This window comes from Felis catus, chromosome F1, assembly GCF_018350175.1.
Source record: "Felis catus isolate Fca126 chromosome F1, F.catus_Fca126_mat1.0, whole genome shotgun sequence".
NCBI classification, from domain to species: Eukaryota; Metazoa; Chordata; class Mammalia; order Carnivora; family Felidae; genus Felis; species Felis catus.
Window position 1 is genome coordinate 1,150,796 of NC_058384.1, and position 24,114 is coordinate 1,174,909.

Sequence of the window (24,114 nt, forward strand, 5' to 3'; positions counted from 1 at the left end):
CTTGCTCACCCTTCTGACTGCTTGACCACTGACTCTGGTGGGACAGGGACCAGTGGCCTGGCCGTGTCTGCCAGAGTCCTGCCTTACAGCCTGAAAGTCAAAGCCAAGGGTGTGAAAGAAAAGGGGCTGAGCAAGAATTAGCTTTACCATTTGCAAATTTGCATAGAGTTTGCATACAGTTTCTAGAACTGTATGCAGTAGATGAGGCGTTTTGCTCCAGGAAACATATTCCAAGGGCCTTTTTCTGTTTTTTTCCTTTTCATGGGCTCCGTCCCCTCATCTCTCCCCCAAAACCCCACCTTGCTGCAGCCTCCACTGCTCCCGTGAAGGCATGTTTCGTTCAATGTTAGCAGGCAACACCAGGGGGGAAAGTTCCAGTAGACACAGGGGACAGCAAGGAGAGTTCCAGTGGACAGCAGAGGACAGGGAAGAGAGTTCCGGTAGACAGCAGAGGACAGGGAGAAGAGTTCCGGTAGACAGCAGAGGACAGCGAGGAAAGTTCTAGTAGACAGTAGAGGACAGGGAGGAGAGTTCCAGTAGACAGCAGAGGACAGTTCTAGTAGACAGTAGAGGACAGGGAGGAGAGTTCCAGTAGACAGCAGAGGACAGGGCACACTGACTTCAAGTCTGCAGGTGTGAGAGCCATGCTCGATCACTGATCACTCATCCTGCAGCCTCGCGGCCTCGGCCCCGCCACCGGCTGGGCGAGAACCTAGCCGGGAACGTGTCTCTCTTACTACACTTACTACTTACATCAGATGTGTATTTTCATATCACATGTAACTCTGTCGTGCTCGCCGTCTACACAGAAGGCCCCTAGCGGACAGGAGGTAATGTATGCAGGCTTCTGCTGCTTCCCCGTCCTGCCCCCTGCCCCGATGATCCACGAGGCCCTCAGTGCGACTCTAACCCTGGGCGCAGTGAGCACGACCCCTCCCCTGGGAGGCTGCTGGGGAATTAGCGGGGAGGACACAGGTGTGCGCAGCTCAGAACGGCTGACACCGTCACACGTTACCGCTGTCGTCCTGACCCTCGGTGGCTGCCAAAACCCCCGTGAACGCCCCCGGGGCATGCCTTCCGTGCCGAGGCGGGTGCAGGTGCGGTGGCCCATGGCCGGCGGCCTCCCCCAGGCTCCAGCTCTGGTCCTCCTGCCAGAGTCTGAGCCCGTGCCGGGCACAGGGGGAGGCTGAGTGGGTCTGGTTAGCACCACCACCTTCTGGGAACTGTACCTTCCAAGAAATTCCTTGGAACTTGTCTCCTAACACCCAGAATGTGATGCATTTCAGCAGCTGATTGTTGTGAAACCACCTCCTCAGCTTTCTCGGGAGGAAGGAAGGGATTTTCAAGTGGATCCATTTCAAGCTCTGTAATTATCAGGAAATGTGTTCTTTGGGTAATTGTCTGAACGGCAGGGTTCTTGTGTTGACGTGTGCGTATGATTCACGTTCTAGGGCAGGACCACTCTGTGAGCCGCTCTCCCACTGGAGCAGGATGTCGGCTCCGTGGGTCACGGAGAAGGGCGGGGTGGGAGCAGGAAGCGTCTGACGAGGGGCCCCTGCTGCCTCTCCAAGTTCAGGAAAGGAAGTTCAGTGAGAGCCCAGGGTCGGCATGAGCTCAGGGAGAAGCGTTCCTGGCGAGCTGTGGTCGTCACACCCTGGATTTGGCTGTCCTGGGACGTGTCAAGTGTCACTTCCCTTGGGCCAAGTTGGTCGTGTGTCACTGATGGTCTCGTGTTCGCCGGAGCCTGCGTGCGTGGCAGGACCCAGGGCGCCGTGTGGCTTGACGGAGCTGCGGTTCTCCTTTTTCCCCAACTTCCGCAAGCTTGTGTCCAGTCTCAGTGTCGGTTTTCTGACCTCTGTGGCTGCAGAGAGCCCCGGGGGATGGATGATTTTCCCTCCCTCCAGGGCTGTGGAAGAGGAGGACGGGCGGGGGGTGTTGCGTCCTTTGGGGCCGTGTAACCAGGTGGGAGGCAGCAGGTGCACCAGGTTTTATTCTGGAAAGAACGGGGTGGTGATAAGGCCACAGGAGTTACCACCCTGACCGCCTGTGCCCCTCCCCCTTCGTGCTTACCCGAGCCACACCTGCTTCGGGGGAGGGGTCAAGGCGGGAAGTACAGCTGAACGGTGTGAAACCGGCACCGCCGCAGACACTCCACGATGTGATCCCGCCGGCGGAGCTGGCGGAGGTGGGCGGTGGTCGAGTAGGAACACCACACTGCTGTTCCCGATTCTGCACCCTCCGCTGTATCCGTGGGGTCACGTCCCTGAAGCCATGACCTCCCCGAAGCCAGGGATTGTGGGGACCCTCTCCTCTGCAAGCACGCTGGGCTCTGCCAGGTCTTCCGAGTTCTGGGAGTGCCTGCTCGCCTGACCTGACGTCACTGGGGCCAACCCACTGCAAGGAGCCCGGGGGCATGGGGTGCAGACCCCAGCCCAGCTGTAGCTCAGAACCAAGCCCGCTAGATCCAGTGACCCCTCCCCCCCAGTCAACCTTCAGCTGTGCGAGCAAGTATAAATGATTATTGTTGCGAGGCGCTGAATGCTGGAATGATTTGTTATGCAGCATTGTTATAGCGATGACTGACCGATACTGCAAGGTTGTGCTGCTTACATAAGGGGGAGTCTTTTTTTTAAAAACCTGATTGTATCCTGTGCCACACATCAGCTGTTTGCTGACTCTGTACATTTATAAATAGACCGTTTCAAACTCTGTCCCAATTTCTTTGACCTCAGAGGAGGCTGCTAAATGCATTCAGGTACCGGAGCCCAGAGAAAGACCCACATCACTTTGGATCACGTTATTTGTCCGGCATTAGCTACCTGGAAGAATAGTGAAGACGGTGCCTTTTCCGTAATTCCCGGCACTCCTGCCACAGTGAACTGACTTGATCGCCAGTCTTTTTAGCCGCTGCCACTGTTCTTCCTCTGGGCTCTGGAGAAAACGGTGTGTTTAATTGAGGGACACGATACAGTTGAAAAGGGACACATAAACCCAGAGGCAGTTGCGTGGAATGCCTTAGAGACACCATCCTTGGCTCAGGAATTTTCCAGAATGGAAGTCTGTGTTGGCTGGCAGATTTCTAAAATGTGCTGGGGACAGGAGCTGTTTCTGTTTTTAGAGTGACCACTGCCCGCCTTTAAAAGAATTAGCTCTTTTGGGGCGCCTGGGTGGCTCAGTCGGTTGAGCGTCCGGCTTCGGCTCAGGTCGTAATCTCGCGGTTCGTGAGTTCTAGCCCCACGTTGGGCTCTGTGCTGACAGCTTGGAGCCTGGAGCCTGTTTCGGATTTTGCGTCTCCCTCTCTGTCTGCTCCTCCCCACTAATGCTCTGTCTCTCTCTCTCTCTCTCTCTCTCTTTCAAAAATAAATAAACGTTAAAAATTTTTTTTAAAGAATTAGCTCTTTTATATATATATTTTAATGTTTATTCATTTTTGAGAGACAGAGCACGAGCGGGGGAGGGGCAGAGAGAGAAGGAGACACAGAATCCGAAGCAGGCTCTGGGCTCCAAGCTGTCAGCACAGAGCCCAACACGGGGCTCGAACCCACAAACTGTGAGATCATGACCTGAGCCCAAGTTGGACACTTTATCGACCGAGCCACCCAGGTGCCCCTAAAAGAATTAACTCTTAATCCTCATAACGACACTGTGAAGCACTAATGATTAATAGATGAGGAAGTCTGGGGCGTAGAGAGGTTTACTGTTCTGGGGTCTCATGTTTCTCACGTCGGTGGATCTGAAGTCAACATTTTTAATCACAAAATAGGGGAAGTTGTTGCTTCTCTGACACCTGCTGTTTACGGACCACCACGACGGTAATATCGCTCAGCTATTTGAAGGGAAGGCAGGAATCCCCAAAGCCACAGGGACCCTGTAATATGCTTGGCTCACCATGATGGGGCCGAGTGGATTCCTTTAAGGCTCTTTTCTATTTCCGTTTAACTCCTTGGTAGGATAGTTCACCCCTCGAGGGAATGTTTGAAGAAAAGTAAAAATATCCTAGAACAACGCTTGCAACTAGTTCAGAAACTGTGTCTCATGTATAATGTATTTTCCATCGCTTTCTGCGGCAAAGTCCTCGTTAGAGGGAAGGACGGAACATTTTGCTCGCCGTGTGAGCAGCGGTGCTGTCCCAGGGTTGCTGAACCGGAAGCCGGGTGGTGGGGGCAGCGGGGGCTCTGTCCTCACCTCGCTCGCCCCCAAGGCCGTGGCAGGACAGGCAGCGGACCCTACAACGGCTCTGGCTCCCCATTGCCTGTGGCTGCTTGGCCGGATCCTCCCTGCTTCTTCGTCACCACCGTCATAGAGGGTCAGGCCAGTCAGCAACAGCTACGACGTCTATTTCTCGTGGGTCCGTGGGTCACTGGTTGGTCCTCTGACCCTGGCTGGGCTTACAGGGAGAAGGGGTGTCACTTGCTCTTGCCTGAGGCTCATGCGTGTCTCTGGACACAGGCCGTTAGCTGGCCTAGGACGGCCTCCACGGGGGCAGTTGGACCCGCTCCGCATCTCGTCCTCCAGCGACTCGCCCAGGCTCTGCTCACTGCGTCACGGAGAAGCCGGAGAACAAGTGGAAACACGCGGGCGCTTTTTCAAGCTTTGGTTTGCATCAGACCTCCTAGTGCCCTGTGGGCTGACGCGAGGGACACGGCCGAGCCCAGGGTGTGGGTTCAGAAGCTCCCCGGGTTTGTGCAGGGGGCAGGCCGTGCCAGGTGGCAGGTGGGTAAGTCAGGGAACCTACGCAGGAGGCTTGTCTCGGGCAACCACAGGGCGGGTAGATTTCTGCACCCCTCCCCACCTGTTTTAGAAGCTTATAAAGAGGCCTTCACGGGGTTCAGCCACATCTGTTCACGTGGTCCCAACACCAAGTCACCATCTCAGGCCTGTCCTGGGGGCAGGTCCCGGGAGCGGGGAGGGCAGGTGGAACCCGCATTCCAAAGCTAGGAGAGTGGGTGAGGAGCTCTGGGCACCAGGGTCCACCTCACCGGTCACCCATTGGTCGCGTCTTCTTGGTGACCTCCGCCAACACGGAGTAGGACTGGGAGGGACTACAGAGTCACAGGCAAAGGTGTGGCTATGGCAAGGGTACCATAAGTGCCGGCCATCTAGCACGTCAGTAGGAAGGGGATTAAGATTCAGGGATCGGGACAATGAGACACCACCTTACTCCTGTTAGAACAGGCATCAGGAAGACAAGAGATAGCAAAGTTCGGTGAGGATGTGGAGAAAAGCGACCCTCGTGCCCGGCCGGTGAGAACGCAAGTTGGTGCGGCCACTACTGAAAACAGTATGGCGGAGCCTCGGAAGTTAACAGTAGAACTACTCTGTGACCCAGCAGTTCTGCCTCTGGTTATCGATCCAGAGGAAATGAAAACACCAAGCCGAAGAGACGTGCCACCCCCGTGTACCTAGTGGCCTTATTTATAGTAACCGAGACGTGGAGACAACCCAAGCGTCCGTCAGTGGATGAGTGGACAAAGAAGATGTGGTGTGGACACCGGTGTCTTGGTCTTCCTTGAGTCCCCAGACTTTAGCACGATGTGGGACCCAATCCTGATGGTCAGCATGTGACCAGGAGATGAAATGCTAAATCTGGACCTTACGGGTCATCTGATCGGACCCGTCATTTTCAGATGGGGAAACTGAGACCTGAGGGCTCAGTGATGAGATGACATCACAGCCAGTGTGTCTGGGCCACTCGGCTGCGTGGAGTGTCTGGGGTCACTGAAGCTGGACAGAACCGGACCGATCTGTGAGCTCTCTGGGGCAGGGACCACACCTTGCCTGCTCACAAGGGCATCCCCAGAGCCGAGCTCAGAGCGCAGGAATCAGTAAGTGATGAAATTTCTGGCATCCCTACCCCGTGTCAGTGGCCATTTCACCGTGTGTAGCGTTTACTACACATGAATTTTGTCTTCCCCTAGGGTACAACCACTCACCAACATGGCACGGATAGACCTAAGAAGGAGGCGTCATGCTGTTATATCCTTGGCAAAAGGCGTGGAAAAGACCCTTGGTTATTTCAAAATAAGCTCTTCTCAGGTGAAAAGTGGTCTTTCCGTGTAGATCCAGGGACCCACAGGTGCAAGGAGAGCGGCACAGAAGCGTCTACATATTCTTCCCGTCGTGACGACCGTGTGGAGATCTCAGCCCGCTTCCATCAAAGGGGTGGCCTCGTTAGAACCACGGGGGTTCAAGGACTTCTCCTTCCCCGTTCTGTTTGGGAGCAGCCCTGAAGGTCAGCCACGTCCAGAATCGGCAATAGACGCTGGGGCAATAGATCCGAAGCACAAATCTGAGTGCTACGCCTTCTAGGCCAGGGGCGCAAACGTGTCACTTAGCTAGTGAATGAGCCCAGCCAGTGCCCAGCACCGTCACAGCGCTGCATCACAGCTTTGCTCTTCTCTGCTCGGTATCCAACAGCCGGGAATTTCAGAAGTGCATGCAGGAGGCACTTAGCACTCGCCGTGAAACCTCGCTGCCCGTGTTGTGCAAAATCGTGTGCGAGTGCCGTATGGGGAAGCGATAAATGGTAGAGTCCAATGCTTTGTTGTGTTTGTCATTAGTGGAGCTGGTGGGTCCTGACCATTTTGCGGATCAGAATCCCCCCTGGAGATCTAACGTGCATCTTGGGAGGGGCTGGCTTTTGTTGTTGTTGTTGCTTTTCCTGCTGCAAAAAGTTTTCCTGGTTCCATTTGGTCCGTGGCGTGGGAGCAGGCTCCAGGGTGTTGCAAAGCTGCCTGGTGGCCACAGAGAGAGGCTCGGGCACCAGCCCTGGCATCCGGGGGCTGCCGGAGGGGCCCCTCACGGGCTGCTGGGCTCCAGAGACCCCGAGTCATGCTGGGGGGTGAGCCTTTCCAAGAGATGCCGGCCTCGCCCAGCCTGGGGAGGGGGGCGGCCGGCCTGCGGAGGTGAGTCAGGGGGTCGCCCATCTTCCTGAAGAGTTTCACCTCCGTCTAGGAAGTGCTTCTCCTGGAAGTCATGGCGCTGGGGGTCTGCGCAGGCCAGACCCAGGGCGTGTAGATCCAAACGGGCCTGGTCCAGACCAGGGCGGCTTCCATGGCATCCAGGCTTTCACCCCCTCATCCCGGCACCTCTTCTGCACGTCTGGGAAGAGGGCGCGGCTGCCGTGCTGGTTTCGCACCTTCGAGAGACGCTCAGCACCCTCCCGCTTCTCCTTAGCCGACTCGTGGGAGAAGCGGTCCCCACCCTCCAGAGCCACATCCTCCCGGTGGAAGTAGGAGCCCAGAGAGAGGGAGGGGTAGGCGGCCCGCGGGTTCGCGCGGACCGGGACGTTGACGGCGGCCTCCACCTCGGTGGGGTAATTCTGACGGACCTGGGAGCTCACGGTTGATCGGTAACGAGGAGCTGAGTTCAGAATAGGGTGTTGTCCGGTCCGGAGGCAGAGGGTGGCCGCGAAGATGGCTCCAGAGGTCATGGCTGGAAAAGCGGTTACAAGTGGTCGGAGGCTGGTGGAAGGGTGTCCCTGGGTCCGTTCTGTCCCAACACTGTTGAAGCGGGAGACAGGTCTGTGGGGCCGCCGGGCGCACTGCTCAGGAAGGTCCGGTTACCTGTATTTGAAGACGCCCTGTGTGCGTCTCACGGGCGGCCACAACGGAGGAACCCAGTGAGAGCTATTTGGTGATTTGGCGGGTGTCCTGGTGATTCGCAGGCAGCTTCCCGGTGGCTGCCCGGGGTCTGGAGAGTTGTCTCAGCTGCGGGAGGTGGGGGGGGGGGCAGGAGGCGAGCAGCACAGGCTTGAGGAGCGTCCGTCGTCTGCTGTGTCCCTGCTGCGTGCCGAGGGAACACCTTCCCGCTCCATATCATGAGGAAGACCGGTTCCCCCTCACAAAGGAAGTCCAGGAACCCTCGTGGAGATGGAGGGAGAAACCCTGGAGCCACCAGTGACCTTGGGGTGGGTCCCCGAGAGTGGTCCCCAAAGCTGGCTGTGCCTCACATCACACTTGGAGAGGTTATTGAAGATACAGATTCCTGAATGGCCACCCCCTGTGGTGGTTATTTTTATAGGTCAACATGGCTGGGCCGCGGTGCCGAGACATGTGGTCAGACATTACTCTCGATGTCTCTGGGAGGGTATTTTGGGGTGAGATTAATATTGAGATTGGTGGACTTTGAATAAGGCAGATTGCCCTCCCTAATGTGGGTGGGCCTCATCCAATCAGTTGAAGGTCTCAGAGAACGAACACTGACCTCCCCAAGTAAGAGGCGGTTCTGCAACAGACGCCTTCAGACTTCAGCTGCAGCATCGGGCCTTCCCGGATCTCCAGTCTGGCGGCCCACGCTGCAGAATTGGGACTTTCCAAACCACTGCAAGTACATGAGCCAGCCCCTCAAAATCTTTCTCTCTCTCTCTGTATGTACCATATACGTGCATGGGACCAAGCCATGTTGCGATGAGGGAGTGGGCAGCTGATTAGGCTCACACACATGCTCACACACCATGCACACTCACACGTGCACACATGTGCTCTTACATACACATGTGTGCACATACACCACCCCTCACACACACCACGCACACTCACGTACATGCACATGCCCTGTCGGCTCTGCTTCTCTGGAAAACTCTCACCGACATCCCCGCCCCCGTGAGGTGGCGAAGCGATGGCCTCCGGCAGATGGTAGGCCCCTTGCTCGAGATCACCTGCTCCCGGGTCTGTGGCCCCGGAGCCCACGCTCACTCTCTTTCTTACTGTTGCCATGTGCTTCCGTCTGTGCGAGATGCTGACTTTCCATGCCGTTCACCAGGGGCCTGTGTCTGCAGGCCACCAACCGAGAGTGACGACACTTGGTTTCCCCTGTGGTCTCCACAGAGCGCGTGGACCAGAAAAGGAGGCCAGTTGACTCACTGCGTTCGTCAGCAAAGCGTGTTCTCACAGCTGACCTTCTAGGTGGGTTTGTGGACTCGGTGGGAAGTCCCCAGACCACTGGCCATTGTCATAGAAATGATCTTTTCTGTAACCCTTTCTTCTCTCGTGAGTGTGGAAAGAGACTCCGGGTGCTCCGGGTTTGGGAGGCGGGAAGGGGTGATGAGCGTGGGTTCCGCTGCCGGGGACGGACGCAGGGAGCCCATCCAGAATGGGGTGTGGTCAGGAGGACGGTGCCCCCAGGGGCCACCTGGGGACCCGCACACACTCCTGCCCGGTCCACAGTCTGCAGGTGTCATACCACGATGTCCCTTCAAGCCCAGGGGGGAGGGGGAAGAGGGAGAGGGTGGTTTCTGCAGGGACGTGTCCCCGAAGGTGCACAGACCTCTTCCCCTTAACTCATTGGCCGGATCTTAGGCAGATGGGCACAGCTGGTGTTGTTTTGGGGGCTGTATGCTCAGCCAAAGATGAGGGATTTTATTCCGGAGAGAAGGGGGCAGTGAACACTGGGGGATGGGGCAGATCGCAGCCTCAGGGAGGAATCGGTCTGCAGAGCCGCCCCGCGGGGCACACGGCCACGGCTGTGCACCTGGGACTCCACGGGCCGCGTGGTGGGGGGCAGACCAGGCGTCAGAGGTCGCGGTGGGGCTTGGCGGTATCCGGAGAAGCCTGGGCATCGTGGGGCTGGGCAGGGGAGCCAGGACATCCTGGACACTGGCCTCGGTGGGTTCGGGTGGGCACCGGCCTGACTTGATTCGGTCATTTGAGTGGAATTCATTTTGCTGTGCACATGGTGCTGTATCGGGTGCTGTTGGGGATGTGTGTGTGTGTGTGTGTGTGTGTGTGTGTGTGTGTGCGCACTGTGAAGACAGGCTCAGTCCAGCTAAAAGGGATCTCGTGTTTTTTCCCCCCTGAATTCCTGCCTCATAGTCTCTCAGAGCCCCCGCTACACGACACCTGATGTTATAGTCGCTCGTACACATACCTTACACATTGGTATTTTTGAAGGGTTCTTGCCCTCTTGATTTTTGTACCCACCGCACTGCCTGACGAGGTGTCTGCTTCGCGTTAGTGAGCTAAATGGACTAGGGAACGTGAGCCTGGCAGCCACCGTTATTTCCATGCTGTGCGTGGCAGACTTCTCCTGCCGAGTGATTATGGCAAGGGAGGTGACCAAGGAGAGGCCAGTGGCAGGTGCGACGTGCTTTGTCTCATCAGAGCGTCCCTCCCTGCCCGGCGGGCGAGCGAGGTCACGGACGGGCTTAGAGCGCTGGTTCTCAACCTCACGGCACGTTGGCGTTGCCTGGGGGGCCTAAGGCATGCTGCTCCGGGGGTCCCACCCCAGAGTCCCTGCGGGACGTGGCCTGGACGTCGGGGTTGGGGGAGCGCCCCTCCCCCCGGGCGGGGTGCAGATCCTGGAGCTGCAGGACGAGCCAGCCTTTGGCAGAGCAGGCGGGAGGTGGCTCAGTCTCAGCCCCGGGGGATGATTTAGAGAGCCATCATTTCCTAAATGGCACCAGGGTAAAAGCAGTAATTTGCCAGTGGGCGCCCAAGCGGACCGAAGGAGTGAGTGCCCGACTTCCCATTTCTGAGGACAGGGTGGACCCGGGGGGAGGACTCTGCCCGTAATCTGCAGAAACCTTGTTTTTCCTGGCCCGGCTTTGCTTCCAGAAGCTCCCTTTTCCACAACGTGATGAAGAGTAAAGACTTGTGTTTTTCAATCCCCCCCCCCCCCACTTCCAGGGCCCACCCTTCCAGATATCCGTTCCTGCCCTTTTCCTCATTGCTCGGAAAGCAAGAAACATTTCTGGGTCGTGTTTCTAGGCCACAAGATGTGCCAAATTCTAACGGCCTCTCGTTAGGGCTGTAGGGCTCCCTAGTCTCTGCCTCCTTGAAGTTCACCTCCGGCACCGACCTGTACCGACCCCCGTGGCTCGGCTGGGCCTCCCTGGGGTTCCCTGCTGGACCCGCGCACGCACTCCGGATGCATCTTCTCCCCACGGTTAGCTGCCACGTTGTCATGCCGGATCCGTTTGCTGCTTTTGTGGGATTTGTTACTCTTGAGGCGGTTTGGGGCGTCGGTCCTCGTCCAGCACCGTCTCACTGGCTCTGATCCCTGAGCGGTCTCTATGGCACAGTTAGAAACACATGGAGTTTTGTTTCATCGGGATAAGAGGAGGCAGTCAAGGAAACGCAGCGAATGTGTCAAGTGCCCTATACAAATGCAAAGTGCCTTTGTTGTAAAGGGACAGAGAGACGTCCTGTTCCCTTTTTGTATCTGCCAAAGGGTCGCGGCTATGATGAGATCCTGGAGGACAAGGACCACCAATTACAGCCCAGGACGTGGGCAGGGACTCATGGTGGAAACGGCTCTGGCACTGTGGCCTTTGAGCGCTGACATCACCGCCCCTCGAGGCTCAAGGCTCCGGGACCCGGATGTCCTGGTAGGAAGCAGATAAAGGAGCCGCTTAGCAAGGTTCCTGCCCTCGGGGGATGTGCTCAGATTACCTCGGTGGGACCCACGATGACAGAGGTGCCGTGTCACCCTTCCTGGGTGAGCTAGACTGTCACACACGCCACAGCGCGCCATCATGCTTTGTGATAGTGGTGATGCCCACTGCCAAGTAGACATTGGTTTGTTTGACGTTATCGATCAAGTATTTCAAGCGCGGACAGTCGGGACTTTAAGAGGAAAGCTGCGTGGGGGGGACAGGGACAGTCAGAGGTGAGGTGCTTCCCGAAGTGTGGGCTTTCTTCCCTGAGCTGCTGGGGGGGTGCGGGCGGGTCGGGGTGCCCAGTTCTCCCTGGAGTGGTGCGCAGCCCGGAGCACTTTGCTGGCGGCCTCGGGGCCCCTCCTCTGTCCCTGTCCCCGGGGCAGCCGGTGTGGGGTCACACCCATCTCTGACTCCCAGCCTCCTGCCCTCCAGAAGTCCTCGTGTTTCCGCATCCACGTTTCCCAGGACAGCCCCGTGCCTTTGTGGTTAGCAGAGATGCCCGGAGGCCAGCCGTGACATTCACCCCTGCTCTCGGGGGCCCTTTGCGTGACATTCACCCCTGCGCTCGGGGTGGGGGGGCAGCCATGACATCCACCCCCGCGCTCGGGGCTCCTCTGGTCTGATGGCCCTTCTCAGCTCGTTCTCGGCCTCCACGTCAAGTGCAGTCTGGGCGCTTTGGACCAAAGGCATCTTCTCGGCGTCAAGACGCTGTTGGGGACGGCTTGGCCTGCAGGAGAGCCGCTCCCGGGCGGGCAGCGGGGACTGTGCTGGCAGCTCCAGGTGTTTTCCCTCAGCCGGCAGCCTCAGCTCCCTGGCCAGGTTCTGCAGAAGCACTTGGCTGGTCAGACCCCACGCCAGCCTTTGCACAAGGCCCCTGGCTGGCTTTCAGAGCCTTGAGGACCCTGCAGGACCCCGCTGCCCTTGAGAGAACCTTCTCTCCCAGCCCGTTGGCAGCACGCTTTCCAGGGGAGAAGAGGGTGTGCACGCAGGTCCTATTTCACGACCAGGAACGCGTGGAAGTTCCAGCGGGTTCCTGCTGCTGCACGGGCGATGCCGCTTAGATCTTCCGGTTGGTGTCCCCCAGCCCCACCCCTCCCCGTCCCTGCAGCGTGCGCTCGTGTGATGCACACAGCTCCCTCGAATGGCAGCCCTCTCAACTGTACGGGGAGTCCAGGGCGCCAAAGGGTCGAGTCCTGGTCTCCTTCGTGACACCGTGGGTGCCCTGCGGTTCATTGCCATCCAGCCGCACCTGTCAGAACGGCAGGAAGCCTACAGACCAGCAGCAATGCAGGTGTTGTTCTTTGCAGCAGGTGTGTGTGAGCGTGTGCGCCTGTGTGAGTTTGCCTGCGCGTGCACGTGTGTGCGTGTGCGTGTGTTGGGGTGGAGGAGGTATGCAGGTGCTCCCTCATTCCGCCTGGATACTGCCGTGTGCCGCACTGCCCCAGCCGGTGGCTGCGGGGAGACCTCGCAGAGTCCTGCAGAATCAGGAGGTGTTGCAGGTGCAGAAAAATACAGGAACGTTTATGCTTCGTGGGAGTAGATGAGCTCCTGTCTTTCAAGAAACAAATCGCATCAGAACCTCTATTCTCGGGCCGCCTCGGGGACTCAGTCGGTTAAGCGTCCGACTTCCGCTCAGGTCATGATCTCACGGTGTGTGGGTTCGAGCCCCGCGTCGGGCTCTGCGCTGACAGCTCGGAGCCTGGAGCCTGCTTCGGATTCCGTGTCTCCCTCTCTCTCTGCCCCCCGCCCCCCTACTCATGCTCTGTCTCTGTTTCTCAAAAATAAACATGAAAAAAAAAAGAACCTTTATTTTTAGCTCAAGAACTGACTTAGGGATACTTGAAAGAGGTATCTGGTCAGGTGAAGACCCCAACGACAGCAGAAATCAGTAGCTGGCCACGGTCCTCGCCCGGCCCACATAGTTACTGACCGTGATAACTAACGTGTGCGGAGTGCTCCTCGGGGCACTGTTTTTCACACTCAGCTGCACGTTGGAATCCCTTGGGAGGTTTTAGGAACTATCGTTCGATCCCCAGAGATTCTGACTTAATTGGTTTGGAATAAATCCTGGGCGTCAGGACTTTTAAAACTTCCCCGGGGTAATTCTGACGTGCAGCCTGGTTGGAGACCCTTTGCTAAGCGGGCTCCGTCATTCAGGTTCTCTGACGCATTTCAGCCGCCTTGGTGGCCCGGCTGCCGGGGCTCGGCTGGTCTGGTGGCCGGTCCACCGTGGCCCTGCCCTTCCTGCCCAGGGCAGGACCGCGTGGGGCGCGAGGGACCCCATCGCTAGCTCTCTGAATCTCCTGGTACCTCCAGCAGGCAGAAGAAGCTTTTGCCGGCCCCCCAGGACAGGTAGCGTTTCAGAGCCAGAGGTCGAGGAACAGGAAGTGGTCTTGTCTCCTACCTGCGCGGTGGGGCCCCGGCGGCGGGTTCCTGAAACGCTGCGGCTCTGGCCCCACCCCCTGAGTTTCTTGGCAGGGAAGGACGTCAGAGGTCAGCGTGCTGAATGACCCCTCGTGGCCTCGTCTGCCCCTCCCTCCCCGGCGCCGGGAGCACACGCTTGTTTTGTGGGACCGTTTGGTCGCACACGTTACAGTTCTTCACCCCAAATGCATTCGCCAGCACGACCGCAACGCGCGGCCGCGCCAAGGACGCTGTCATGACAACGACATCTTCACGGTCATCTCCCTTCTCCCTGTTAAAGTGCTTTATGGGTTGGTTTTGTTTTGTTCTTTGGGAAAAGAATTCGGGATCCAGCCAAGTTTGACACGTTCTATTCAGTTGTCATGTTTCGCACAATCTCTTTCAGTCTAGTACAGTCTTCGTTAGCGCTTTGCTCAGGACACTGGCCTTTCTGCGGAATCCCTGATTTGGGTGGTTTTTCGGTGTCCCCACGCGTGTGAAGAGCAGGCCTGAGGACCTCACGTCCTGTTTCCCGTGTGAATGTTTCTGTGCAGACGGGAAGCGGGCCGGGCTGCCCCGTCCTGTGTACGTCTAGCACTGGCCTCTGACGGCCCTGCAGCCCCCGCGGCCCCATCGCTCGCCCCCCCCTACTTCCTGAGCAGTTTGCCAGCGGTGACCCCGTGTGCTCGTGAGTAAGTGGGGCGCTGGGCTCCCTGTCTTTGTCCTGCTCTGCCCGGCGCCCTCCTGTCTCTGTCCTGAGACAGCCCGAGACCTCCTCTCGCCCCGCTCGGCTCACCTCCCCTAGTACAGGGGCTGCTGTCTTCACTGCCCTCACAGTGGCCCCCGAACCGTCCCTGGTCTCCTGCTCGCTCTCTCGAATTCCAGGCAAGCGGTTGCACCTTTATCTGTTCTTGTATGTACCTCAAGCTCAGAATTGGGGTCAGACGTGCCGAACACCCACACTCGGCCACTTCTCTGGGTCTCAGCCCGTCGAGAACAGACGCAAGAGTCTAGATGAGGATTAAAATGCAGTGTCTGGTCCGGCCAGCTGCGTGGACAGTCGTGGTGGGACTCCGGTACCTCCAAGTCTGAGAGAGAGAGACAAACAGACACAGACACACAGAGACAGAGAGGGGCAGAGACAGAGAATTGGAGACAGAGACATATAGACGCACACAGAGACAGGCACACACGCAGAGATAGAGACAGACACACACAGTCAGTGAGACAGACACAGAGATAGATACACACAGAGACAGAGAGAGAGAGACAGACACACAGACAGAGACCCTCAGAGAGACACAGAAATGGAGAGGCAGACACACACACACACAGATGGACAGACACAGGCACAAAGAGAGAGAGAGAGACAGAGACATACAGAGACAGAGACACAGGGACAGACAGACACACAGCAGGTGCCAGAGAGGGGAGGGCTCCAGGCTTGTGCTGCCGCGGAGGCAGGCTTTAGACCCTGACCTGGGCACCTGCCGCGAGCTTGCAGGAGTGGGGAGAGACTGCATGCAGTTCAGGGACAGGCAGGTCCCAGAGCACGAGAAGCCAGGCCGCAGGCCTCCTCCCTAACGCTTCCCCACGGTGTGGAAGTGGCTGGTGGGGATTCCCGTTTTATCGGTTGAAGCAGGAACACAGAGCGCAACCTTGTGCGGCTCGGAGGTCTCCCTTCGGCCCACCGCAGACACGTCGCTTACTCACACCTGCTCTTTCTGGTGACCTGTCTCGGTTACTTGGGTCACCGTCTTCCGCGTCACTCAGGTTTTATTTAATTTTTTTATTTAATTTTTTTTTAACGTTTATTTATTTTTGAGACAGAGAGAGACAGAGCATGAACGGGGGAGGGTCAGAGAGAGAGGGAGACACAGAATCTGAAACAGGCTCCAGGCTCTGAGCCGTCAGCACAAAGCCCGACGCGGGGCTCGAACTCACATACCGCGAGATCGTGACCTGAGCCGAAGTCGGACGCTCAACCGACTGAGCCACCCAGGCGCCCCTTATTTAATTTTTTTTAATGTTTATTTATTTTTGAGAGAGAAACAGCACGAGCGGGGGAGGGGCAGAGAGAGAGGGAGACACAGAATCGGAAGCCGGCTCCAGGCTCCGAGCGGTCAGCACAGAGCCTGCCTCAGGGCTCGAACTCAGGAACAGTGAGATCGCGACCTGAGTCGAAGTCGGACGCCCAACTGACTGAGCCACCCAGGCACCCCCCCACCTCACTCAGGTTTAACACCACGTCCGTCCTTGGTCTGTGGGTTCCGTTTCCCATGTGCCTCGTGAATTGCAGCCCTCCTCCCCCAAGTCACTTCTGTCAGAGCTCAGACTCTCTTCTTTTGCCTGGACTATTGCAGTAGCTTACTAGCCGGGCTCCTCCTGGCCTTTGGTCTGTTTTCCAGTCCTCCCGGGTTCACCCTGCGTGACACTGTTGGAGTGACTGAAGAAGACCTTGATCTTATAAAACTGCCTTACCCCAGAGCAAACTGGGTCCCAGATTTGCAGCACAAATGACTAAATATTCCATGCTGCTTCTAAGGCTCTCTCTGATTTCTCACCACCCTATTAGAATCTGCTTCCTTCCAAACACTTATTTGCTCTCCCAGCACTTATTGAGTGCCTACTGTGTGCCAGGCCTGTGCCAAATACTGTTAACAGAGGTGTGTGAGGCTGCTCTGTGATTTCCTTTCTTTGTGCCTTTTTGTATGCTATTTTATTTGCCTGGAATGTTCTCTTTCGGCTAAACTATTATCCTGTAGTCCCAGCTCAGATGCTGTGCCTTCCGCGAAGATTTCTCTCTCTCGTCCACAAGACGAGAAATACTCTGTGCCTTCCCTGTCCTGCTGGGTTCTCAGGTGGCCCGACGGTGAAGCCTGGTGCACGCACTTGACTTCCGGACCCGGCTGGTCTTGGGACCCGCGTGTCCCGCTGTGCCATCCTCGTACACGGGGCACTCTGCTGATGAGTGGTTAGAAAATGGCTTTTTCTCCAAAGTAGGAAATGGAACAAAGCCAGAGGAAAGTGTTTAAAACCACGAATAAGTTACACATGATCCTAGGTATTACTAAATATAGCCGTGCAGAAACAAACATGTCACGATTAATTAACACATTTGTGAGCCGCCCACAATCCATTCTGAAATAAAGCCGCGTATAAAAATGTTAAATAGCGTCTCTTCATCTCTTGCTTTTCCTTCCCGCTGTGACTTAGGGTTTTATGTCTTTCCTCTTGAGGACCAGAGGCGTGCTTAGCGATCGCTCTGAAACCGGATGCCGACAGGTGCTGACCCAGCATCGTGACCCCGCTGAGCCATTTCTGCCGACGCCGCTGTGCATCCCGGAACGCGTGTCCTGTCGCCTGGGGCGCCAGGTCTCGCGTCCTCTGCCCGCCTTCCCGGCCACCGCGCCCCTCCCCCCCCCCGCAGGGGTCTGTCCCAGGTGTGTGAGTCCTGCTTCTCCCAGGACAGCCAGGTAGCGCTCCCATATTTTGGAGCCACGATTTCCCCAGACTCCACGGGCTCCACGCAGCCGCCTCTGACACTTGTACCTGTCCCATCACCCAGGCCAGCTCTTCCTCCCTCACCCGGTTCCTCATCAGAATCATGAGCACAGCATTTGAACTAGAGATCATGGGCCCCCGCCCTCTGGAAATTCTGACGTGGTGCTTGGAAATTTACATTTTATTTATTTACTTATTTTAAAGTTTATTTATTTTGAGAGTGATGGGGGGAGCAGAGAGAGAAGGAGAGAGAGAGAATCCCAAGCAGGCTCTGTACTGTCAGCACAGAGTCCGGCGTTGGGCTCGATCTCATGAACCATGAGATCATGACCTGAGCCAAAACCAAGAGTCGGAGGTTAACCGACTGAGCCACCCAGGCGCCCTAAAGATCTACCGAAGGATTCTGATGCACAGCAGTTTTGGGAACAAGCGACTTTGGGGACCCTCGGGTCAGGATGGGATCTCCCGCTGCCTTGGGTTGCGAGTGTGTATCTGTCTTCCTTCTGGATCATTCTCCTCCCGAAGGCAGAACAGCATCCTCAAGTCGTCCAGCCTTCGGAGCACCGGGCAGGACACGGCTCACGTTTATGTGACAGTCACTGCACAGGAGCGTGTTGCATGCACGCGGGTGGTGGGGGGGGGTTCTTCAAGGAGGTGAGGGGTGGGGGGGGGAACGTGTGACGTACCCAGGACTTGAGAGAAGACCCGGGTGAGAGAGATATCACTATTCTGTGCAAAACGCAGGCGGCAATCAGGCCTCTGGGGAGTCACTTTGAAATCTGTTTTCTTCCAGGCTCAAAATATTCCTCCCAGAGTGAATTATTTCCAGGCGCGAGAAAAGCTCCCCTTTATCAGGCTTTCCGACGTGCACCTTATTATTTGCTTGTTTCCCTTCTGGCGTTCTGATGATCAACTGGGTGTTTTTAAAATAGAACGTTTCAGCTCTTCCAGAATGTGGTTGCTCCGGCAACAACCTTGAAAACTCCGGAAAACTCCGTCCCGTCTCCAGACTCCTGGCGACTTCCGGCTGCCGCCCCGCTTCGCGGCCGGACCTTGGCGGAGAGGCGACCGCCGACGGGTCCTCGGCCAGCGCCGAGCTGTCCTGCTTGCCTGCAGGGCGCTGCCTTCCGGCCCCGTCCGCGGCGCCGCGCTCCAGCCCGAGCCGCGTCTCCAGCAGCCTGTGGGCCAGCGAGACACACGCCTTCCTCTGCAGCCGGGAGCTTACGAGGAACCTAATCACCGCGCGGTGGCTTCCAGAACGTGTCTCTGCTTTTACCGAAAAGCCAAACACAGGACGGACCGCGGCGCTGCGGGAGGCACGTGTGCTGCTGCTGATCACAGGCCAGTCTTGGGCCGGGTCCGCGGTGCCACCGAGGTCCCGGCTCCCGCCTCGTCCTGCTGGCGCCGGGCGCAGTTCTGGGGGTGGTGGGGGGAGGGTCGCGGCTGCTGGGGTCAGAGGGCAGGGCTGCAGCCCCCTGACTCTCCGAGGGGCTCTTTGGAGCCGGGGGCCGGTCACTGGTGCCTCTCTGACCTGCACCTCCTCCTCGGCAGAAATTCCCGTCATCCCACGTGGACGTGTGCGGCCGGGCCTTCCGGAAGGAAGGGGTGAAGTTTGCTCCCACGATGAAATCTGCTGTGTGGGGTCTGACCCGAGCTTGCACCTCCCCTTCCAGCGCGACTTTTAGTTGGTCTGCAGCACACAGCGTCCACGTCGTGTAGCTTCCCAGCGGCGTCTGCGAGGCTGGGCTCCTCGAAGTCACGGCCGTGTCCGGAAACCAGCTTGGGGGGGCAGGCGGGACGGCGCCGGGAGCCTTGCCGTTCTGTCGAGCTCTTCCGGGACGTTCCATCACAAGCGCTCCACGAGAGCGTGTACCTCTGACCCCCACTCCCGAGTCGCCTTGTGTGGCAGACTCCCATGGGCCCCCGGGGATAACAGGAGGGTTCTGGGGCAGGAGGCGTGTGCTGCTGGCGTCCCGTTCTCCAAGCACCCTCGCCTCGCGGGAGGGTGATGGTGGCGCGATGGAGCGAGGGGGCCGCACCCCTGGGCCACTTGGGCCCTCACAGTCCCGGGGGAGTAGCCGCACTGTGCTACTGGGGGAGGGCCGCGAACCGTGTCCCCTGGACATGTGGATAGAGAGGGGTGCTGGCCGTGGGGAGGTGATGACCCAACCTCAGGGCATCTCACCCACACTGGGGACCTAGTTACCATCGGTGCCGACTCAGGGTCACCTGACACCCCACCCCCCGAGAGCACGGGTCGTCTGCATTCTGAAGATCTAGCCGGAAGGCCACGGCTGGCGCCCAGTGTCCCGCCAGTCCAGAGTCACGTCACCTGGTGTGGGGGGTGGCAGGGTCACCGTGGCCGCAGAACCAGTCTGTCACCGCGTCGGCCTACGCCTCATAAAACCTGGAGAAGAGCCCCTTGTCCCTGCGCCTTCCAAGGTCTGCCCATCACAGACACACTGTCTCAGCAGCCGGGGACGTGGCGGGACGTGGTGGGACGTGGCAGGGATGTCAGTGCCCCAGGCCAGCGGCGGTTCCTCCCCACGACGTCACCTCCCTCCTCTGCGTGCCGCTGCCATCTCTCCCGTCTTTTTTTTTTTTTTTTTTAATTTTTTTTTTCAACGTTTATTTATTTTTGGGACAGAGAGAGACAAAGCATGAACGGGGGAGGGGCAGAGAGAGAGGGAGACACAGAAGCGGAAGCAGGCTCCAGGCTCTGAGCCATCAGCCCAGAGCCCGATGCGGGGCTTGAACTCACGGACCGCGAGATCGTGACCTGGCTGAAGTCGGACGCTCAACCGACTGCGCCACCCAGGCGCCCTTCTCCCGTCTTTAACGTACCTGTCCCAACACCAGCCTCTGCCACCTCCTGCCTTGCATACCCTTCCTTCTCTTCTCTTCCTTCTCTCCTCTTCCTTCTCTCCTCGTCCTGGCGTGTTGGGGACCCAGGACCTGGTACTCGACTTTGTACATCTTGTCTGCTCGCACCCTCCCGCCAGGCGGTCTGTCTGAATTTTGTTCACCATTTGTTTCCTCGGCCCCCCCACCTTGTGAGGACTGACCCTGCCCCCAGCCATCCTACAGACACTGCTGTCTCCCCAGAAGGCCCCCTCTTCCAGCACTCTCCTCTCCCTGGGCCCTCGCCAGCCGTGCAGGTGCTGAGTGACCTTGGCGGCTGGGCAGAGAGGCCATTGTCCCGTGTCCTTCTGAGGGCGCCCATCCCATCATGGGGCTCCAGCCTCGTGACCTGACCACCCAGGGGCCGCACCTCCAAACAGCACCGGGCTGGCGACCTCGCTTCAGTGTGTGACTCTGGGGGACACAGACGTCCCGTCCATAGCACCGCATGTGTTAGCGAGGGGCAGTGATGGCTAAGCGGCCTCCTTCCTCCTTCCTGCCCGCTGGGCTCACACTCCTGTTCTCCCCGTGTGGGATTAATGGTCCCCAGTGTGCCCCGCTCACCTCTCCTGGTCTCTCGCTGTGCCTCCTTGCCGACCCACTGCCCTGGACGCTCCGAGCTCAGGTCGTTGAGCCTCCTTTACTCAAGCCCTTGGGGAGCAGTGGCGGACGTCGTGAGGGACCCGGCCGGGGCTGGGGCTCCCATCCGTGGGCGGGGGGCCAGACCAGCGACCCCGGGCTCACCAGCTTATTGCTGAGTCCGCACCCTGCTTTAGCCCGCGACGGCCATTTGCGTTTCTCTTACCGAGGAATTCGCTCTGGGATGGTGATTGTGACATTTACGGGCACACACGACACAAAGTGGCACCGCGTTCCGGCCACTGTTCCGGGCCCCGCGGTGCAGCTGTGAGCATTCATTGTGGGTGTGGGACACAGGCTATAAATGAGCAAACAGATGTGTGATGTTTTCAGGTCATGATGATAAGTGTCCACTTCGAGCAAATAGAATGGAACATGAGGGAGTCTGGGGAGGGGCTCCCTGGTCAGGGGCGATGGCACGTGCCAAGGCCCCGAGGTGGCGACAGACAGGCTGCAGTTGAGGAACAGCAGTGGCTGAGTGGGAGCGACCTGGGGTGCAGGGTCGGGAGGGCCTGGAGGTCATTGTAAGGAGTCGGGTCTTGTTCTAGAAGCCACAGGGAGGCGGTGCAGGGTAGGGCAGAGACGTGGCATGTTCTCTGTGGCTGCTGGTGAAGGCAGGCCAGGAGCAGGGCTGGGGCGGGAGAGGGCCCGTGGTCAGGAGGCTGCCATCATTCCCGTGACGGGTGACGGAGGCCAGCGCCGGTCACGGTGTTTCCCGTGGCTGCCTGCTGGGGGGGCGCGCCTGCCTCGGTTTCCCCACTGCCTGTTCAGCCAGGGTCCCTCCCGCCAGCCTGGGGGGCAGCAGCGGCACGGTGCCCACGGATCGGCACCTCCAGGGCCCGTCACGGCATCTGGCGCCTCACGGGAGGCTCTGCGCGTGAATAAACGGCGGGTTCGCTCACACTTGTAGGCGCTGTATGGAGAGAGACCCACAAAGACACACGGACAAACGGACGGTGCAGACGTGTGCATGGCTCAGGAGGAACGTGGGAGCTCCCGCGGTTAGCGTTGACACAAAGTGCTCGGACACCCCAGAGCACATGGCATTTCTGGGGCCAGAAGTGAGGGGTGGGAGGAGACTTTGAAAACTTGCAGGCGCTAGAAACAGACTGGAGAAGGGAAAGGGAAGATACATCAGTTTAACTCTCAAGAGAGCTTAAGTGCTGTTTTTCCCACAGTACGTGAGCCGACAAGGGCAGGGACCATCGCACGCAGCTTAGATGTCATCTGTGCGGTCTCACTATGAGCCAGACATGATTTTAAGAGCTTCTCACCTATTCACACTCATTACAGTCCCGTGAAGTGGATGTCATTATATCCCCATTTTAGAGATGAAGAAACTGAGCCCATTGGGATTACGCAGCGCATCTGGCGCTCGACAGGCAGGTCTGGAGCCCGGGTCTCTTGCTCCCTAATCTAAAACTGTTTTCACCGGGACACCGCCCCTCCAGCCCTTCCTGAAAGCAAAAGTTGCAATATTATATTGCTTTTCCCCCAGAATGTTGGCTTGTACAAATTCCTGGTAAAGCGTGGCACAGTCCCTCTAATAGTCGCCTTTGCCCGACTCTGGAAAGCACACTCGTGTGCATAGTCGACCCTTGAACAACGCAGGGGGTTGGGGCGCCAACCCTCCCCGCAGTTGAAATCCGTCAGGTTGTATCCTGTGTTCTTGCGGTAAAGTGAGTGGAGAAAACCTCCAGCCTGTGCCGTCGAATGTGCGCGTGTAAGGGTGCCTGTGCGGTTCCGCCCCCCGTTTGCAGGGGTCGCATGCGCCGGGGGCGCTCTAGAGGGGGTCCGCCGCTCTTGGCTTTGCTGTAGGCTCGGGGCCGGGGCGGTTAGCCCACCGTCCGCCGTCCGTCCGTCCGTCCGTCTGTCTGTCCGTGTACCTGCCCGTGGGCTCTGAACAAATGCTAACTGAAGGTGGTGCTGACGACTTGCTCTCCTCCCCCAGGTGCTGAGACTCCTCTCTCCTTCCATTCACCCTCTTAAGCTCGTTTGGAGCAAAAAGTCTCCAACGAGCTGCAGGTAATGGGTAATTAACACCACTTGATGGCTGTGAAGTAGGGTAATCCTGTTTTTAACCTGGGAAAGGCTCTCCTTTGGGAGCTCATGCTCAAGACCCAGGCTGCTCCGAGCCTCGCTCTATTAACAAACTGCCTGTGGGGCTATGTGAGATGGTGTGTGTGCGTGGGGGGTCCCTGCTCCATAAAAGGTGTAGCAACAGAGCCTCGTGGAGAGGACGGGACCCCAGAAGGTGCGCCCTCGATGGTCCCAACGGGAGCTGGGCCTCCCAGCCTTCACACTGGACCTGGAGGGCGGCGGGGAGGACCGAGCGCAGAGGCCCCGAGACTCACCGTCCCCACCATGTGCACGGATTTCCGCCCCGGCCGTGGGCAGAGTGAAGGCGGAAGCTTCCTTGTGGTCCTGTGGCTTCTGTGGTCCGGAGAAATCTCCACGGATGCTCCCTGGAGTCTCGACGCTTTAAGAAGGATTTGGGGGCTCCAGGTCACTTCTGTGGGAGATCTGTTAAGTCGTGTCATTCCAGGCCAGGGAGGAAAACGTGACTGTGTCAAACCACGCCCGATGCCCCTCGGGGACGCCCTGCGCCCGGACACTCCATCCGCTGGACCTCAGCCGGGTTCCCTCTGAGGATCGTGCCTTCATTCCCTCATTCAGACGAGCGTTTCTGTCTTCGCTCTTCCCGCAGCGAGGGTCTTGCGCGCTGCCCTCCGTACTTCGGCGCCCGTTTCTTGGCGAGACGGACTCCACGCGTTTCGTGTGCACTTGCACCGCGGCCTCCGCTCGCCAGACTGCTGGGCGCTCCCGGCACCCACCTGCCGAGTGCGAACGTGGGCTCTTCGGCCCCAGCAGGCAGGCTTGTGAAACCTGCACCCCTCTGCCCTTCTCCTTCTAGAACGTTCCCTCCTGTTCATGCCTCTCCCCCTAGACCGTCTGAGCAGTTGGCTAATCACTCCCTGCATCCTGACCGCGGTTCCTACCCCCAGCACCCCCACCTTAAAGGGAAGGAGGAAGAGAGTGGGTAGCTACAAGTGTAACTTAAGATCTCTCTGGGTTCCCGCGAGTCGTAAGAGAATTCTGTTCCTTTGAAAATATGGCATTATTGTCACCTCCTCCCCAACGGGCCCCCTAGGTTGTTGGTGATAGTGTGAGGAATTCAGGCTGCACGAGAACAGGGACAAAGGCAGGTTGGAAGGCGTGGGCCGGGCAGAGCTGGAACCCAAACGTTTGGTCCTAAAAGGAACCACCCACCGCCCAGATCTAGAAAGCCC

The 24,114-nt window shown here is 58.1% G+C and overlaps 1 protein-coding gene across 17 annotated transcripts in view; it reads left to right on the top strand.

Annotated features, from left to right (window-relative positions):
* Positions 1-24,114, top strand: part of CNIH3 (cornichon family AMPA receptor auxiliary protein 3) — a 220,236-nt gene that overhangs the window by 131,874 nt on the left and 64,248 nt on the right. Inside the window, exon 1 of one of the 17 annotated variants that reach the window (XM_023248018.2) lies at positions 18,492-18,625. The exons of the other annotated variants lie outside the window; for them this stretch is intronic. The gene's annotated coding sequence lies outside the window, so the exon portion shown is untranslated. Of the gene's footprint in view, positions 1-18,491; positions 18,626-24,114 lie in introns of those variants that run through there. 17 annotated transcript variants of the gene reach the window in all.